This window comes from Eumetopias jubatus, unplaced genomic scaffold (assembly GCF_037043125.1).
Source record: "Eumetopias jubatus isolate StellerSeaLion01/CBP00866 unplaced genomic scaffold, mEumJub1_p1.0 scaffold_15, whole genome shotgun sequence".
Classification (NCBI taxonomy): Eukaryota; Metazoa; Chordata; class Mammalia; order Carnivora; family Otariidae; genus Eumetopias; species Eumetopias jubatus.
In genome coordinates, this window is record NW_028274821.1 from 85520195 (window position 1) to 85540927 (window position 20733).

At 40.3% G+C, this 20733-nt stretch overlaps 1 protein-coding gene across 8 annotated transcripts in view; it reads right to left on the reverse strand.

Annotated features, from left to right (window-relative positions):
* Positions 1-15089, reverse strand: part of MAPKAP1 (MAPK associated protein 1) — a 233574-nt gene extending 218485 nt beyond the window's left edge. For 4 of the 8 annotated variants that reach the window (XM_028107692.2, XM_028107693.2, XM_028107686.2 and 1 more), the window contains exon 1: positions 14840-15089. The gene's annotated coding sequence lies outside the window, so the exon portion shown is untranslated. Of the gene's footprint in view, positions 1-9083; positions 9285-9918; positions 10105-14632; positions 14690-14839 lie in introns of those variants that run through there. The other 4 variants (XM_088018749.1, XM_028107689.2, XM_028107694.2 and 1 more) reach the window with 4 other exon arrangements.
* Between the last annotated feature and the right edge of the window lie 5644 nt (positions 15090-20733).

A 20733-nucleotide genomic window follows, 5' to 3' on the forward strand; every position in this document is an offset into this window, starting at 1 on the left:
AACCATCACCACATGGATCAAAATGAGGATAGGGCAGCAGGGTTGGCTTCATTCTGCCTATAATGTTATACAGTCAGGGTAGAAGTATTTCACAAAATACGACTTAAGAATAATCAATTCTCTGGATTCCAGAAGGTTGCTTATTTATTTAGCAAGCACTCACAACATCACTTATAAAATTGTGAGGTAGATTCTATTATTATTTATGTTTTACAAATCAGTAAACTGAGGCACAGACTTACCCAAGGTCACAAAATTAGTAAAAGGTGGAGCCAGGATAAACTATGCAATCTGGCTCCAGAATTCCTGCTCCACACAATTACTCCATGCTGCCTTAAATTTCCAATGTAAGTCCATTTCATCACACTCCTCTTAATTCTCTTCTCTCACTAATCTAGATGTGGGTATAAGCAGACTTCCCTGTTCATTCAGCAAACAGGAATACCTCCTCCAGGTTGGCAGTCAGGAGTATAAAGTAGTAAGTCTTATTCCCTATCCCTAAGAGGTAAGCAAGGGAATCAAGAAAAGGAGATAAAGACATAAACGGTCACAATAAAGAGTTCACTCATATGTGGAATTTAAGAAACAAAAGAGATGAACATAGAGGAAGAGAAGGAAAAATAAAGTAAGACGAAAACAGAGAGGGAGGCAAGTCGTAAGAGACTCTTAACTATAGGGAAGAAACTGAGGGTTGCTGGAGGGGAGGTGGATGAGGGGATGGGGTAACTGGGTTATGGGCATTAAGGAAGGCACTTGATGTAATGATCACCGAATGTTGTAAGGCAACTGATGAATCACTGAATTCTACCTCTTAAACTAATAATACAGTATATGTTAATTAAATTGAATTTAAATAAAAAAAATTTTAAAAATTAAAGAGTGAGAACGATGCTAGAGGATTCTATAACAAAGTATTACGGAAACACAAAGGAAAAATATCTAAATAAAACTAGATATTCAGACAAGCCTTCAAGAGATGAACGACTAAGATCAAGATAATGGAGAATGATCACTTCCAACTCAGTCACCTTAAGAATGGGGAGGGGGCTGGCGATTAAATAATCTATAATGCTGCCTCCTTGATCAAAAATGTTTAAAATAAAATTTGCTCCAGATCTATTCTATGGACTACAGATTAACATCAGGCCATGCATGGGTTATTACAGAAGCAGGAAGATATAACTAACTTTTGAGGTGGGGGAAGCACAGAGAATTGGGTAGGCTGACAAAAGGTAGGTAGGAGAGACAAAGAGCAAGCAATCAAGCATCAGATTGCCTGGGTTCAAATCTGAACTCAGCTACTCACTCACTGTGGGCAAAGTAACAATTTCAGTGCCTCTGTTTCCACATCTGTAAACAGGAATAATTTTGGTGCCCATCTCATAGGACTGTTGGGAGGATTTAATAAATTCACATGTTATGTGCAGAGAACAGTGTCTGGCCCATGGTAAACATATACAAACATCTACTATTATTATTGTAGTTATTCCTTGTTCTACGATGAATCTTCAAAGATAAGAAGTTGGATGGCTGGAAGAAGGATCAAAGCGACAAACTCATCTCTTCCAAGTAGAAGAGACAGCATGAGAAAAGGCATTAAAACAAGAAACAGCAGAATGTGTATTTAGTAACTAAAACTACATAGAGTTCAAAGTTGCTGATTAGATGAGCATTTCAGAGAGACTGTTCTGGCAGGTGCACAGATTAATCTGATAGACAAGACATAAGATTAGTTATGAGGCTGTGACTACAGCTCAGGGAAAGATGATGAAATCTGACGTAAGGCAGTGAAAGATAGGTGTAAAAATTTAAGAAAAAGATAAGAAATATATAGAAAATAAAACTGCTAGAACTGAGTGACTGGATATGGGGAGTTAAGGAGAAGAGGAGACTCCATGGCCTGCATGATAGTGCCAACAAACGAGACTGTAAACTCAAAAGTAGGAACAGCTTAACAGGTGGAGGGAAAATGAGGAATGATGTTTCAAACACAGTGAACTTGAGATATCTATGGAGTACCCAAATAGAGATTCATCATGATGTAAACCTGACAGCCCAGGAATGAGGTCTGAATGAATTTGGGAGACTACAACAAAAAAGTGACACACAAAGGATATGCAAATCTGAAGCCTAGGAAAAAGCAAATTTGGAAGACATCAACATATAAATGACAGATGAAGCCACAGATGTGAATGAACTTATCCCGGGAAAATATGTAAGGAAAGAGCAGTAACTTAGGAACAAAATCCAAGGAATAGCAAGAGTTAAAGGATGGGGCAAGAAAAAGAAATCCTAGAAGCTGTGAAAAACAAGTCAATCTTTGCCTAGATTCTAAAGTTAGAATCCATGCTCTGGAAATTCACAAATTCCTAGGCAGTTAGTTTCTTCACTGGCTTTTCCCTCTCCCCCATTACCTAGTAAGAAGCTCCAAACACTGGACTGCGAAGTCCTTCAGAGGAAAAGACCAAAAGCCTTATTTGGCTTCCTGTCACTAATACCCAATATAAGCCCTGGTACATACATGTTTGAAGAATAAACCTGGTGGAACAAGAAAAATGGAATATTTCCCATTTATCAAGGGGCTCATGGAAGTCTTAGAACCTAAGGTTGCGTCCACCCCAGACCAGAGCAACAGAGTCTGAAGAGAGCAGAAGCAAAAAGGGGGCAGACCTTATACTCTGCTGGTGAGAATGTAAAATGGTTGGCAGTTCTTCAAAATGTTAAGCAGAGTTACCATATGACCCTGTAATCCATTTTAAAGAACAGAAAACATATGTTCACACAAAAACTTGCACAGGAATGTTCACAGCAGTATTATTCACAATAGCCAAAGAGTAGGAAAAAAACATATCTCCCTCAACTCATGAATGGATAAGCAAAATGTGGTCTCTCCATTCAATGGAATATTACTCAGCAATAAAAAGGAATGAAGTACTGACACATGCTACAACATATTTGAACCTTGAAAATATTATGCTAAGTAAAAGAAGCCAAACACAAAAGGCCACATAATGTATGACTCCATTTATATGAAAGGTTCACTGAAAGTAGATTAATGGTTGCCAGGGGCTGTGGGAAGGAGGAATGAGGAGTGACTACTTATGGGTATGGGGTTTCCTTTTGGGTGATAAAAATGTTCTCGAATTATATAGTGATGATGGTTATATAACTTTGTGAAAATTAAACTGTATACTTTAAAGGGGAGAATTTCATGGCATTAAGAATTATATCCCAATTTTTAAAATGGGTGTGGGGGAGCAGAAACACAGGAAGGCTAGAATCCATGCTGCATCCTAGATTTCTTCTACTTCAGGCTATTCTAACATAACGATGCCAACAAATCACTTAACTGAACAGTGGTGGCAACTGTAACCATGAAATTGTGTTTTTTTTGGTAACCATGAAATTTTTTAAACACGTTGCAATATATGTTGATTATATCAAAGAGAGATGAAATTCCTCACGCAAAAGTGGGAGCTTCCAAGTCTTTTCCTCAGGAAAAGGAGAACTTTCATATATGTTAGTGAACTTGTGTGGAGGTAGCTAATCGACATTTCTAGTTGAGGAAGATTAAATCTTAGTACCAGAAATCCCAACAGAATCTTGGGACTTTGCTGAAACACTCAAGTGCTGGAGCAGCTTCTCCTACCAAAGCACCAGACATTTTAATCCACACTAGAGCTGGGCAGAAGAAGTCACAGAGTTAACAACACAATACCTCTGTCAGCAACTGGTCCTTAGGGAGTACTTCTCTTCGCTTTGGAATAAACAAACAGAAGGGGATAACACCAGAAAGGCAACATGGCATGGTAGAAAACACAAGGCTCTGCAGAGCTATGGTGTGCTCCCAATTCCACCACCCAGTAACCCAGCAACAGAAAGCCGGGAAAAATCTCAGTTTCTCTGGACTTCAGTAAGATATTATTGCATACCCCACAAGGCTGCTGTCACAATGCAGGAACCAAAAGCGACTCAAATATGAATACTCTTCCCAACTCACCTGAAAGAAAACTAGTTGGTCGTACTGCACATGTTTTGGTCATACTGGAAAAGAAGTCTCATGACTTCTTCTTTCTGATGTACTAAAGTACATTCTTACACTCAAAATTATAAAACAATTACAATGTCCAAATTAGAATCCTTGACTCCTTTCTTTCTGTGAAACCTACAGCCATTTAGTTAATACTATGCATCCTCTTCTTGCTTTAGATTTCATTCACTTTTCTTTATCTCCATAACCTATTCAAGCCACCATCTCTCACCTAACTTGTTTCCTTTTTTTTTTTTTTAAGATTTTATTTACTTATTCATGAGAGACAGAGGGGGAGAGAGAGAGAGAGAGAAGCAGAGGGAGAAGCAGGCTCCCAAGGAGCAGGGAGCCCGATGCAGGACTCGATCCCAGGACCCTGGGATCATGACCTGAGCCGAAGGCAGACGCTTAACCATCTGAGCCACCCAGGTGCCCTCACCTAACTTGTTTCCTAACTTGTCTTAAAATCCTATGGTGACCTCCCAAACTCTTTAATAAAACTGAACCTTGCCTACATCTGCAGCTCCATCTTCTACTTACCCCTTTACTTCTTTTTACTCCAGCCAAACTCAGGTTTCAGTTTTTTTTCAAGCTTTTGAACGTGTACTCCTTCTGTCTAGGACAGTTTTCTCCATCCTTCCACCGGCTCAGTTTGCTCTTTCACCCTTCAGATCCCAATTCAGACTTCACCTGCCCCAGGAAGGTCTGACCTTATCAAGTCCAGAGTAGGTACTCCTCCATACTCACCTTCACTCCCATTACTAAACACTTCTCAAACTAGTCTGTACTAGACTGCAAGTCCCACGATAGCAGTGTCGGTGTATGGAGTCTTCATTGCTCAATTCCCAGACATATGCCTAGTGCCTCACGTATAGTCAGCAGATATTGACCAATACATGAAGGATTACAATTAAGCAAAATCTTGACTAAAAGATTTCACATGTTATTTTCTTCATATACAAATATTTTAAAATATTTTTTCATTGTGAAGAATATTACAGATATAAACAAACGCAATTCTTCCTAACAACTGCACAGAAAAAGGACTTAAGTACACATGCACTTTCTACAACAACGGCTCTCATTGTGATTATATCAAAAGGAGCTAAACTACTACCACAGTGGGAATGGCGCTCCTAACACTGTGCTCCTAAAACTGTGAATCTCCGTAACTGGAAAGATCAGAAAAGGTACATATAACGCAAATTACAAGCATTATAGTCAAAGCATGCACTAGAGTGAAAATACATGAAAATCATTATTTTGCTGGCCCCTACCCTGCTCCCACAAAAAAAGGTTAGAAACACTTGACAGATAAGCCGCTTACTCCACATAGTTCACTGAGTGAAGGTTACTCTGAAATACTTCAAATTCCAGAAGCACTCAGGACTGCAAAGGCCCTGAGAAGAGAACGTTCCAAGCACAGACTAATGGACAGAAGAAACAAATGAAATAAACCCTGATGCATGATGACTACCTAAGGAAGTCTAAACTGAAGACTGAATATATTTGTTCCAAAGTCATTAACCAAGCTTCAGTTTCTGAAACATGTTCAAAATACTTAACATATTTTATAAGTCTCCAGTGTAAATGATAGACATTTGTTATTCAAGATAACTAAATAATTGCCTTCGCCTAGTTTAGGGTAAATAAATCTCCATCACATTTCAGACTGAGTTTTAGATTTTGGATTTTTTTTTATACCAACAATTTTATTTCTTGTTATGTATTGTTGCCTATGCTAACGAGCATACAGATTTTACCAACTCAGAATTTTTATTATCGTTTTCGGGATGTGACCACCCTTTTAATTCTGTTCACATTTTAACTCAGCAACTTTTAATCCAGTGATCAAAGCATCATTAGCTTATAAACAAACTGTTTCTCAGGTAAACCGAATTGCCCCACATCAGGAACTTAAGCAAATAAATAAGTACAAAAAAGGCAGAGATTATAAATTAGGGCAGACAAATCTGTATCTAGCCCCACACCAGTAAAGAGCATTCTATCAATATAGTGAAATGCTAATCTCCTAATTAACAACCTAATTAGGTAATTATGGCTTTGCAGAGGGATGCCGAAATGAAATATGACAACATGGTCACCTCTTTATATGGCACCTGTGGGCTTTTTCAGCTGTCATTGCATAGAGTGCAATATCAATTTGAACAGATGACAAAGTGCTGTCATTTTTCATTCTGATAATATACAGAATGCTTTGGACAGAAGCAGTTTACAAAAAGAAACATCTTGCCTGGTATTTTCCCAATTTAAATATACTCAAATACATCGTTAAAATTTCTGCATGTTTTTTATATTGTATATAAGAGAATTACCATTTACAACAACAACCATGACAACAACCACCCTAACTGGCCATCCTGCTGGTATGTACATGCTGAAACGACTGCAATTTCAATTATGAAATACATGACAATGAGAAAAGCACTGTTAATACTGTTACCATAAAAATTAAAACCCAAACTTTGACCTTTTTCTTAGAAAAAGTGAGAAAGTCACACTTATAATTTCCCATACCAAAAAAGCACTTCCCAGTATATAAGCATTCAATTCACATAAAAGCTCCATATAACAATGTCCAACCTCACAGATAGGAGTGTACTCTGAAAGATAGCTGTCACAAGGCTACCAACAGTCCCACTGGCCACTAAAGAGGACACTGGTACCACCAACACAAATACAACTCTTCTTCCATGATATTGTCTTAAATAGGATTTTGGGGGAGGAGAGAAAGGCTAGCCTGGGAACCTCAACATCATTTATGTCAACACACATGAAACCATATTCTTTTTTTTAAGATTTTATTTATTTGAGAGAGAGAGAGAGAGAGAGAGCAGGAGTAGGGGGGAGGGGCAGAGGGAGAAGCAGACTCCCTGCTGAGCAGGAAGCCCCGATGTGGGGTTTGATCCCAGGACCCTGGGATCATGACCTGAGCCGAAGGCAGATGCTTAACTGACTGAGCCACCCAGGCGCCCCGAAACCACATGCTAAATGTAAACCGAGGTTAAAACTAACTTTGAGGGACACCTGGGAGGCTCAGTTGGTTGAGTGGCTGCCTTTGGCTCAGTCATGATCCCAGGGTCCTGGGATTGAGCCCCATGTCGGGCTCCCTGCTTAGTGGGGAGTCTGTTTGTCCCTCTCCCTCTCCCTCTTCCCTGGCTCGTGCTCTTTCACTCACTCTCTCTCTTTCAAATAAATAAATAAATAAAATCTTTAAAAAAAAAGACTTGAAAATAACAACCCATTTATTACTTCAGATCACCTGCATTAGTGAAAAGTTTTTGATCAAAATGATTTTCACCAGCTCTACTCATATTTCTTAATACTAAGCTTAAACTAAAATGATTTTATCAAAAAATAATTTATATTTATCAGAGAATACTTTGGAAAACAGAGAAAAGTATAAAGACATAATCTCGCCATCTATTTCTTCTTTTCCTTTGCATATATGTTTGATATAATTAAGATTGTACTTTATATAGTTTTATATCTCTTCACTGTATATTACATGATGAACAAATTAATGTCACTAAAATTCTTCTAAAAATCTAAGATGACTGGGTGCCTGGGTGGCTCAGATGGTTAAGCGTCTGTCTTCGGCTCAGGTCATGATCCTGGAGTCCTGGGATCAAGTCCCACATCGGGCTCCCTGCTCCTTGGGGGCCTGCTTCTCCCTCTGCCTCTCTCTCTCTCTGTGTCTCTCATGAATAAATAAAATCTTTAAAAAAATAAAAAATAAAAAAATAAAAATCTAAGATGACTGCACAATACTTCCATTCAATGGCCTTTCCATAATTTCTCTTTGTTAACTACTAAAGTTATTTCTAATTTTTGCTGATCTAAGTACTGCGGCAGTGAACATCTTGCAACATAATTATTTTCCCACATATCTGATTATTTCTTTACCAAAAATTTCTACAAAACATATAAACATAGGCAGGAAAAAGAGAGGCGAACCATAAAACAGACTCTTAACTACAGAGAACAGAGGGTTGCTGGAAGGGAGGTGGGCAGGGGGAAGGGCCAAATGGGTGATGGGGATTAAGGAGGGCACTTGGTGAGCCCTGGGTGTCATATGTAAGTGATGAATCACTAAATTCTACACCTGAAACTAACATTACACTGTATGCTAACTAACTGGAATTTAAATAAAAACTTGAAAAAAAATTCTAAAAATGGAATTACAAGCTCAAAAGGCTTGCATGACTTTATTTTTTAAGGCTTGGATAAATAATGCCAAGGTGCTCTCCAGAAAATTTTCACCAATTAATATTCCCACTAGCGATATATTTGTAACCAATCTCTGCTAGCCATAGTATTATGATTAGAGTTTTATTAAATTTTTAAACTTCATATTATAAGATTATACCTGTAACCAAACGCTTACACAATATAATCAATAACAACTTTCTGCAGGCATTAAGTTTAAAGGAGTAAGAAGGGCCATAGTTGATGACTGTTCTGAAACAAGGGCCAGAAACCAAATCTAAAACAGCACAAATAGTGGCAAAAGCACTGTGTTCAGAGTAAAAAACAACAACAAAACCAAAGGTTTGAATCCAAGCTTTGTCATTATCAGCTTTCTGCCTTCAATCACTTTACTTCTTAAGCTTCAGTTTCAGCATTTGTTAAGATGGAGACAAGGAGAGCATAATATCTCTTGTTTTAACAACTTCAAAGGGCAGTAATGGGCACAATAAAAAAAGGTAATATAAGCAATTGGAAGTCTTTATTGTTATTTAACAGGTCAATTCATTTAACCTAAACAGATGACTTCATTCAACCCTACACCTAAAAAAGCATACTGAGATACCTCCTCAACAGTGCATGCTTGGTAGGCACGCTACATCACAAAGCACAACTAGCAACAAACGAGACTCATCCCTTAATCCAGACATGAAAATGAGTCTCACTTCTTCACAACTACTCCACAGAGTCACTTCTCATCACATTATACTGTATCTGAATGTGTTATGCCCCTGCACGCTGGTACCTGCATCTCTCCAGAAGCATCATAGTACCAGGTACTCACATAAGTGGTTTCATTTCATCCTCCCAAGCATCAGATGAGACTGGCGGTGTTGGCCTCAGTTTGCAGACTGTCTAGCTCACACAGTTAATAACTGACAGAGCCAGCATTCCAATCCAGGTGGCTGGGACTCTAAAGCCCCACCTCACATCGCTTCAAGATTCAATCTCGGGTCTTCTTTGTTAGTCTCCTTTACATCAGCAACTAAAGTTCAGATTAAAAATTTACTGTTTTATTTTTTTTAATTGCTATAAAAATAAAACTATTCTTTCCAACAATTTTCTACCATTTTCTCTACTGAAAGAGTACTTATTTATAATACAGTACCTTAAGTCCACAGGGAACTAAAAAATGTTATTTTTTTGAAGTTTTACACATTCAGTTCATTTTGTCTGCATCAGTAAAAGCATATAATAAAAATATATCCAAATATATAAAAATACACTCAAGTATAAGATATGAATCTAACACTGCATATTTTAGGGGTAAATGTGACATAATAATTTATTTCACAAGCAATTACTATAATCTAATTCCAATAGTTACTCTAGTATCTTCTTGCTGTTTCTAGAATTTAAGTTTTGTTGTTTAAGTGGTTTCTCCCATTTTTCACACTTTCAATTACTTAAAACTGTTTTCTTCTTTGGGTCCAAATTTTGTTTCCTATATTAAATCTATTTCCTCTGTATACCTAGACTGCTGCCAACTAGAGATAATAAATTTTGAGTGACTGGTCAGGATTTATTTTCTTCATTTTTATATTCTATGCTATTTCCTTATACAATAGAGTATGAATGAAAACAAGTATCTAGAAGAATAATATTTCTTCAGTTCTCACCTTGTGGAAGCTGGGTATTAAAATAAAAATAGGGGCGCCCGGGTGGCTCAGTCGTTAAGCATCTGCCTTCGGCTCAGGTCATGATCCCAGGGTCCTGGGATCAGCCCGCATCAGGCTCCCCGCTCTGCGGGAGGCCTGCTTCTCCCTCTCCCACTCCCCCTGCTTGTGTTCCCTCTCTCGCTGTCCCTGTCAAAAAATAAATTAAAAATCTTTAAAAAATAAAATAAAATAAAATAAAATAAAAATAAATTAAACCCTTGAGCTTGGGAACTCCCTGACCATATTTCTCTCACTATGTTGGGTGTCTCTATGCCCCCTTTCAATCTTGTGTATAAAAAGTCAACAAACCACTATATGCATTTGGGAAGCACGTGGCCTATCAAGGTCCTTTCCCAGAATGAGTGATGAACAAAGAACAGAGGGAAAAGCTGAGCAGTGGCTCCCTACCTGCCATCATGAGAGAAGGAGCAGAATTTTAGATTTGAACCATTCTCCACTGGGGTCTGCCAGTAATCACTTGTGTGACTTTAAGAGTGTCAATTAGAATCAGGAAGCTTGGCATCCTGTAAAGACCTTAGCAGGACTTGAGTCGAGCTCCTCATTATCATCCCGATGGGAAAAAGATACAAGGATTTGTAAATGACTTGACCAAAATCAAAAGGCTGTTAGTGGCATACTATATTCAGAATTCAAGTCCCTCTCAATCTGGTGCACTTTCTACTAAACTGTCATTCACTGGGCACCAGTTTCTTCATCTCAAGAGGTTATGATTATCCTCCTTGTTCACTTCACGTACTGTAAAGAGGACCAAAAGACAAGAATCTGGTAGCATTTAAAGTGCTAAGAACACAAAAGTATTACAAGGTCATCTCATCTAAACCCCATCCTCCCTGAAAATTAGCCTGATTATATAATAAAAGTATTCACCCTGCCACTTCCCCAAATATAATCAGTATCAGTTAATTACAATGCACTCTTACTCTGGCAATTTACCAGATTTCTGATCAATAACCATTACATGTATTATACCTCCTGCTTTGAACAGTGGGTACCAAAATTTCAGCCATCAGGTAGATCAGAGTTCATAATCAGGCAGCCTGGACTGTACGTAGCCCACAGATGTGTTTTGGTCATACAATAATTTTTTAAATGGCAAATTTTAAAATTAAGTAATTAAAATCCAGATTTTCAGCATCTTTTGAATGCTCCCTCAAGAATATTATTCCCCCCCCAAAAAAGAGTATTATCCCTCATCGGGATTAAAATAAAAAATTTTTAAAATAAATAAAAAACAAAAAGAATATCCTCTTTCAGAAGATCCAGGGACACCAGACCCCTTCGTCACCCAGCAATAAGCAAGTGAAGCTGAGCAGCAACTGCTACCTTCAGACTAGTCATATGCCATCTAATCCACCAAGGTCTGGCCTACTCCTCATCATGGGCACTTGAGCTGGAGAACCCTGACGACATGCTCAAAAGAGAACTAATCAATATTTGTTTACTCTTTTTTGGCCTATTTTTTCTGGTGTTATCACTCACTGGCTATGTGAGTTGGGCAATATATTTAACCACCAAGTTTCAGGTTGCTCATGTGTTCAATGGGGGTAATACCACCTATCTCATAGAACCACAAAGACTGAAGGAAGCAAGATATACAAAAACATTTAACAATGACTAAAATATATGTGCTCAATTGTTTTAAATTTAGCACAAGCTGAAATGTGCTAACTTTTGAGTCAAAACTTCTCTAAAACCTCAAACTCACAGAAAACACAAGATCAGGGCACCTCCTCTGGGGAAAAAAAATGCAATGTGACAGAATTCCTAGGCATATAATTTGGTATCTATTGCTATGTCTTTAACAATAAAGCCTATACATCAGAGAAACAGATTTCCAGCAAATCCTCTTCCGCTGAAATATATATACAAATCCACTGAACTGCAAATTTCTAGTCTTCAGTTAAGAGTCAATAAACAAAACCACTCCCCACTCCACCAAAATATATATATTATTTTTACCATGACAGATGAGGCCATGAGCTTGAGCAGCAGCCACATTCACTCATTATCCCTGCTGTCTAGCATAGTGTCTAGCACACCGAAGCTACTCTGAAGCTAAGGCTCAAGGGCCAGCATCTCTCTGAAGTCTCGTCAGAGGGTCCCCATCCACCCATCCATATCACAAAGAGTAAAGATACCAAAGTCTAGCAGACAATCTCTTCTACTCATAGCTCCAACAGCTGCATAAACTCAAGGAACTTATTTAACTTCTCTGCACTCTAGTTTCCTCATCTGTAGAAACAGGATGCTAACAACACCTTTCTGTACAGGAATGAGACAATGCATTTAACACAATGCCAGCACACAGGAAGTGCTCATTAACTACCATTATCAGGGTTCCCTCCTGCTCTACGGTACTCCGTGGGGATTGCTATCATAGTACCTACAGTACGTTACTACAGTTTACCTGCACATACTTACATCTCCCCCACTGGAATGTCAGCCACCTCAGGGTGGGCACTGGTTTTATTCCTTTTTGCATCCTAGGTTCTTAACATTTTCCCTGGCATTGCTGAATGAATCAGAGATCGTCAAAACATTTATTAACTGGAAAATTATGAGCAGAAACTGGACTTTACCTCTCTTGACTGACACTGAAGCCCTCACTGACTGACTCCTACAGACCGTCCAATTTACTTCGCAGTACCCCAGCAAAAGAAGCAATGGCTTGCTTTATTCAGTCTGATCTACTCACCACTCTAAAACCATCATAGACATTGCATCTTTGCATCTTACAACTATCATTTCAGGGGACATTAACCATGTATCAGGCCCTTTATCCACATTAGCTCATTAAATATTCACAACACTCTATGAGATCAGTATTATCCCCCTACCCCAACCCATACTTGAGCAAAGTAATGATTGGAATTAAGAAACTTGCCAAAGGTCAAGGAGTAAGAGGAGGGACAAGGAACTGAATCCAGAGTCCATGTTACTCTCTATAGGTCTTCCATGCTCATATTCAAAGTTGAACTGACCCACCTGCCACCTTCTGACCTTGGAAGATCACAGCCTTCTCTACATTTAAAGGACTATCTGTACCATTTATTTTGACATTCATATTCTTTCTTTTATAGTTTCTTCAATATGTACTTGTATATAGTGTTATGGTGTGTGAAAGAAGGCAGAGCACATAATGAAAAAAAGAACAGATGTAGGCATCAGACAGACCTGGGTTTGAATCCTGCCTCTGTCTCATACCACATATGTAATTTATCCTGAATCTTCCTATCTATAAATTGAGGTTAAAATGATTAAATAAGAAAAACCTATAGTTTCAGCACATAGTAAATAATAGTTAGTTAACCCCACATTATGAAGCATTACCTAACCATAGCACACTCCTCAAAAGTTAATGACCCACCCCTACTTCTGTGCTATCACTGTATCACAGAAAGAACCTTCACACAGTGTACTTATCACTGTCTTGGATTTCCTTATCTCTCTCACTAAATTGAGCACCCTGCAGGCAAGGACTGAGTCTTATTTACCCATACATTGTCTAGCATGATACCTGGTATATTCTCAGTAAATGTTTGAAATTATTATGAGTATTTATAGGATTCCAGACAAGGAATCTTTTCCAACTGGGGTTGTCCCGAATTGGTTGACGGAGACCAATTTCTGCTGGGCCCCAGGTAACATCTCAAAAGTGGAAACAGAAAAGGAGAAACTTAGGCAGGGAGAATGTCCTACCAAAAAACAATGGACAAAGAGAAAACAAAGGTGATTTCAGGTCCTACTTATCTAGAGTAAAGGACTGGGGTAGGGAATTAAGGAAGGGGACTTTTTCAAGCATAAGCTGGAGCCTGATCAAGAGGTATATAGTGTGAGTAGTCTGGCATCACAGTAACTTAAAGTAGATAGGAGCACAAAACTAAATAACAAAGGGGCCACTAGCATGCCTCACAAGCTCCAGCAAACTTGCAAGTGTGTAAACTGAAAAAGATGAACACAATAATCAATGCTTCATCAAGAACTCTTTCAGCATTTACTAAGCACCTTGTGTGGGCTCACAAAATGAGGAATAAAACATGGTGCCAACTTTTCCTGTTCTACTAGGTTTTTAAATTAATAATCCTCCCCTTTTGCTTGTGACAAACAGAATGAGAATGTTGACTTTGTTTTAACTGATGTGTGTTAAGACCTGTCTCCATTTCTTTACACTTGGGAAAGTTTTTAACTTTGCTGGTTTGGGTTTATAAAGTGATGCTCTGCGCAGTGCCATGTACTGTGACAGGCTTCAAAAATTACTTGCATTCATTCCAAATAAAATTTTAACCAATTTCTGAGTCAACTTTTGGGTCTTCAGTTAAAGTAATAATCTTGTTTAAACTACATATTTTTTTTTAGCCTTAACTAGATTTAGAAGACTCCTTGCCATTCTCATAAAAAGCTGAATCCAAGTTCCAGCAGCACTCCAGGTAGGAAAAAAAAAAGTTTTGCGAGGCTTACTCCTTTGGGACAATTGGGGAGAAGGGGATCTAAGGAAACAGGAACCACACAGACAATGCTTGAAAAACAATTTTCATGTTATGAAGATTAGAACACCTAGATGTTGCCAAGTGGTAGGGCCAGAAACTACCGGAGCCAGCCCTCCCCCCACCCAACATTACCCAGTCCCCTGGCTTCTCCTCCCCCAATCACACACCCAGCTGTCAGGCTCACAGCAGCCTCCAGTTCTGTAAAGGACAAGGAAACGGACGCTCAATGGAGACCTGATCAAGGGCCAGGCAGGCTACCCCCCCCCCCAACCCGGGGCAACACCCAGAGCGGAGGAGTGAGGAGGGCCGCCAGGCTCCCCCGGTGGGCTGACGGGAGAGTGAGCGAGGGAGCTAGCGGCTGGGGCAACCTTTACCTGAAGCTGCTGCCACACTACGGGCCGGCTCGGCCCCGGGACACGTTCCTGAGGGAAGGGCCCAGCTTCCCCGCGCCTCCCGGCCCCTGCCCCGAGCTCCGCACTCTCGGAATCCTCGGGGACTGGCGCTCCTCCCCGCGGGCTCAACTGCCGCTTTCCCGGCTCGCCCTCATGCCCCTACTGTTCGCTGCCGCCGGCCGGCCGAGCAGCAGCCCCGTTGCCCCGAGCCGCGCCACGACCCGGAACCGCACCCCGCGAACCGGAAGTCCCAGACCGGGAAGAAGCCGCTGGCTGGGGACGTAGTGCGCAAGCCCCAGAGCAGAGAGCAAGGAGCGAAGCTCTCCCAGGGGGCGGGGCCGAAGAGGAGGCCGTACGCATGCGCCGGACTTCTGCGATCCGGGTAAGGCCTGAATCACAGATAGTTAGCTGGGAATCTGGCGGGACTCACCAGCCGGTGGTTTTGCGTCGGATAGAAATCAACATTAGGGTTCTCCTTCAAATCTCCTTCTCCTTTCTCCATGGAAAAAAGCCCTGAATTCATCCAGAAATGAGTGACGAGATTCCTTCTCCTCTCTTGACTCTCGGTTTTCTCATCCATACAGTAGTTCCAGTTTTAGAGTATTCCTGTGAGAATGGAATGGGATGATGCTTGTAAAGCACTTAGGACAGTGCCTGACTCATAAATACCTAGTAAATGTTAGTTATTACCCTTGTTATCTTAAAATGGAAATAACTATCTTCCTCAAGAACTGCAGGGAATTGTATGTTAACTATACTTCCAAAAAAAAAAATGAAAAAAAAATTTTTTTTAAAGAACTGAAGGGAGGTTTCCATGAGATAAGAGGACTGGCACAGAACAGGAACTCACTGTTGGTGGTCTCTCTCCTGACAGAACCAGGGGAAGACACCGTGAAGGGGAAAGAAGGACTCAAGTAGTGCAGTGATAGGATCTCTCTCCTATCTGAGAGATGGCCCAGAAAGCCTCTCAAAAATTCACCTTAGCAAAAGGAAAAAAAAAAAAAAGGCTGAATTTCAGCCCTGGGACATCATTACACCAACAAATACAAGAGGTATCATCCCCCATGTTTTCAAATATGGGATTGATCTCTTAGCTCAAACAGGGTAAAAAAAGAACCTTGATTCCCAAATGCTCTCTTGCACACACACCACCACAGTTCCACTGGGGACCTGTTGGATGTGTTCTGCTAAAGCAAAGTGTGTCAACAAGGTTTGAAAATCCGTTTTCCAAGGTCACCGGGTTAGCTGTCCCCTCCTAAATATTAATCTTCATTTTCACTTTCCTCTTGAGCTCCAGTCGGAAGCACAGCTGCTGTTTGTCTCTCAGACACATAAAACTCAACCTATCTAAAACTGAAATCAACTGGACCCTCTAAGCTTGTACAGGTTCTATGGAACTGTACCTTCACTAGTTTTGTGACTTCCATTTTTCAAGCAGCCGCTATGAATTTCCTTATCTGTAAAATGGGAATGACAAAAGTCCTAACTAACCTCATTGGGTTGTCATGAGGATTAAATGAGTTAATACATATAACTCACATAGAATAGAGCCTGGCACATAGCTAACATTTACTAACATTTACATAATGTGCTTACCACTACTGTGAACAGATACTGATTGAGTGCATATGTATTAAGTTTATCCTAGGCACTGGAGATTCAGTGGTGAAAAAAAACCAGACGAACTCCGCCCTCATGAAACTTATAGTCAAGTTTGACTGAATTTGAAATAGTGGGCAAGTGGAGTGCAGGGAAATATGATAAGATTTCAAGGACAATGTTGGGGACTCCACTGAGAATGGAGACTCTGAATTTATGGTGATACTATTATAATGGTTTGTGTGATTTTTCTAAAACTGTTAGTTTCAACAGTCAAGATTCAGGCACACAAAGAGTAAGCAATTGGTTTGATCCGAAGAAGCAGTTTGTTTGTTTTTTTAATATTTTGTTTATTTATATGACAGAGAGAGAGACGGCGAGAGAGGGAACACAAGCAGGGGGAGTGGGAGAGGGAGAAGCAGGCTTCCCGCCGAGCGGGGAGCCGATTCAGGGCTCTATCCCAGGACCCTGGGATCTTGGCCCAAAGGCAGACGCTTAATGACTGAGCCACCCAGGCACCCCTGAAGAAGCAGTTTTGCCAGGCAGGTGTGATGGGGTCAAGGAGCTTACGACCTTAGCTTTTTAGAGTGCTTTTTAAAGGGCCACAGAATGGATGGTGGCTACGTATATAAGAGAATTCCAGAAAGGCTCATGTCACTGGCCTGTAGGTCCCAGAACAAACGAGATGAAGGTCACTAGTGAAGTAAGGCAGGAAGATGGAGGTTATCCTCAGAGATGGATGTCTTAATAACCTCAGATGAAGAGCCATGTGAGAGTGAGGTCCTTGCTGAAGTAGAATGGAGGAAAAAGTTACTGAAAATGAGACAGGGGGCTGAGCACCTGGGGGCTCAGTCGGTTAAGCATTGGATTCTTGATTTCAGCTTGGGTCATGATCTCAGGGTTGTGAGATTGAGCCCCTCATGGGGCTCCATGCTCAGCGTGGAGTCGGCTTGGGAAAATCCCCTCTGCCCCTCTCCCCACTCTTGCTTTCTCTCCCTCTAAAATAAATAAATAAAATCTAAAACAAGAGAGAGAGAGAGAGAGAGTCAAGGAACTGAGATGCCATGTGGACCTCAAAAGCTCCCAGGATGGGCGCCTGGGTGGCTCAGTTGGTTGGGCTACTGCCTTCGGCTCAGGTCACGATCCTGGAGTCCTGGGATCAAGTCCCGCATTGGGCTCCCTGCTCGGTGGGGAGTCTGCTTCTCCCTCTGACCCTCCCCCCTCTCATGTACTCTCTCTAGCTCATTCTCTCTCTCAAATAAATAAAATATTTTTTTAAAAAAAAAGCTCCCAGGATGATGCATAGACATAGGGTGAAAAGGAAACCCACTGGGACAGTGTTGGGAAGATAGGTAGATGAGGAAGAGAGTAGATACACCAATTGCAAGGAGGAGACCATAGTAGAGGCTGGAGGTTCATTTTCTTCTGGTCTCCAGGATTAGAACAGGGGCAATGGACCAAGGTTCAAAGACACCCATTGGCTGTGTGCCTCCAATAAGTTATTTGCTTTCTCTATATCTCAGTTCTTTCATCTAGGTTGTTGTGAGGATTCAAGGAGGTACTGTGTGGAGACTGCTTAGAACATTGTCTGGCAGACAGAAGTGTTCTATAAATGCCAACTCTTATGGCATAGCACACCAAGATCGGCAGCAAGAATCAGGGCCCTTATGCATTTGCTTTCCACAATTCCTGCTCAAACCTCAGTTGCCCTATCCCTTTCTACTCAGTAAACTACTCCCTTTCTTGCACCTTTTCCTCCTCTTCCTTCTCCTCCTCTTCCTTCTTCTTTGTGGCTTAAAACAACAACCATTTCTTATTTCTTGAGATTTTGTGGGTTGGTGGGCAGTTCTGCCAGTCTTGTCTTTCGGTCGATGGCAGCCAGAATGGTTGGAAGGTCTAAGATGGCTAGAGATGTGACCCAGGGCACCTTGTGGCTCTCTAGTGGCTATCTTAGGTTTCTATACAACATGTGGCAATATTATAAAAGGATAAACCCCAACGTGCTTTCTTTTTTTAAGATGTATTTATTTTTAGTGGGGGAGGGGCAGAGGGAGAGAGAGTCCTGAGCAGACTCTACGCTGAGTGCAGAGACCAGCGCAGGGCTCAATCTCATGACCCGGAGATCACCACCTGAGCCAAAACCGAGAGTCGGCTGCCCAACTGACTACGCCATCCAGGCGCCCCAACCCCCAAGTGCTTTTAAAACACATACACACACACACACACACACACACACACACACACACACACACACACACACACACGGCATTGTAACCATTCCTAAGTATATTCTATTCATTTTTGAAGACCAAATTCATATACTGCTTCCTCCAGAAAGCTTTCCCAGAACACCTCTCCCTATTAGACCACATGAAGAGTCTCATTCTCTGTGTTCAATGTTTATCACATTTTCTGTTCTTTCAACATACATCTGTCTCCTTGACAGGCCATAAGGAAAGGAACGTTTGTTATTTCCTTTTAGACTAAAATCTTAAAACACCATAAACACTTGATAAAACGTGTGTTAAATGAAAAGACGCTCAAAACATGCACATGAAATGAAGCAATTGGAAATCTTATTTTGTAGAAGCAGAATTTGCACATGGAAAATACCACTTTGCTAAGCCTATAACAACAAGCTGAGAGTAAACATAATAGAATGAAAGTAATACTCTTTCAAACCCTGACAGAGCTCTGGGAAAATAGAGGCACCTTCTAGTTTCTCTGCAAATGTGTGTTCTTAATATTTTATATATGTGAATATGTTTCCCTGCTAGTTCCCCAATTTTGGTTTCCTCTCCTTTTTTTTTTTTTAAAGATTTTATTTATTTGACATAGAGAGAGACAGCGAGAGAGGGAACACAAGCAGGGGGAATGGGAAAGGGAGAAGCAGGCTTCCCGCCGAGCAGGGAGCCCGATGCGGGGCTCGATCCCAGGACCCTGGGATCATGACCTGAACCAAAGGCAGACGCTTAACCAACTGAGCCACCCAGGCACTCCTCTTCTCCTTTTCCTCCCAGAGGGAAAACATAGGCATTTACGCTTCTATGGTACAAAGCAATTTCTGGACAACAGTAAATTAGTCAAAAATCCATTCAAACTATTTTAAGGAAGTCCCCCAAAAGTATACAATTTCAGAGCAATATAGTATTTTTTTCAAATTAAAATAACATTTGAATGTGAAGAATTTTTTAAAGCAAATGTATTGTTTATAATAAGGTGAGTTTGAGGGGCACTTGGGTGGCTCAGTCGTTAAGTGTCTGCCTTTGGCTCAGGTCATGATCCCAGGGTACTGGGATGGAGCCCCGCATCAGGCTCCGTGCTCAGTGGGAAGCCTGCTTCTCCCTTTCCCCATTCCCCCTGCTTATGTTCCTTTTCTCGCTGTGTCTCTCTCTGTCAAATAAATAAATAAAATCTTAAAAAAAAATAAGGTGAGTTTTAGAAAATCTTAAAACAATGCTTTGCAGATATTATTTAAGTACAGACCAGTTTTGGGGGCTCAGCAGAGATTCACTGAGCTTTGTTCTATTGTGTTTTTGCACTGAATACTATTTCTGGTGAGGATCCCTTTTTAGATACTTGGGGTGAAAATGAAACATCTGGCTGGTGTTAGATAGCATCTCTCTGGCTGCATTTATATATAATTGCCGTCCTTTCCCCAAATCTGGGCCCTGTAACCGGTTGCTAATAGTATCTTTTCTTGCTCTAAAGGTTAGCTAGTACTGTGAGTGCCAACTCCTAAAATAATTGATGTTAACAGGACTTAGGATATAAAAAAACAGACTCGTATGTTTTGTCGAATGCAACTTCTAAGAATGCATAATTAACAGTATCTCCATTAATATACAGTATGTTCAACAGTGAGACACCACTATCATAAATAAAGGTAGACATGGATAAATTTATAATTAAAAATGCATTAGAAATTACAAGCATAATTTATTTACTAATGTGCACTGGAATAAATTTTATGTGTAATATTTTAAAACAGGGCATTAATAAATAATAGTGAACATAAAATGTTTTTGCAGCTAAAAATATTTCAATAAATATTAGTAAGTTAAATGTGCTGCAGAGTTATGATTGCTATGAAGTCAAGTTTATAGACTACAATCACAATGTAGAGGACTGTTTCTTGGGTGTATTCAAAATATCAGAAACAAATGTCTTTCTTCGAAGCTGACAAGTAGGGTATTCAAAGTAGTGCCTGCAAATGTTTTAAAAATAAAAGCTTAGGACATCCAAATAGTGAATAACTGCTCATTGCTTGAGACAGC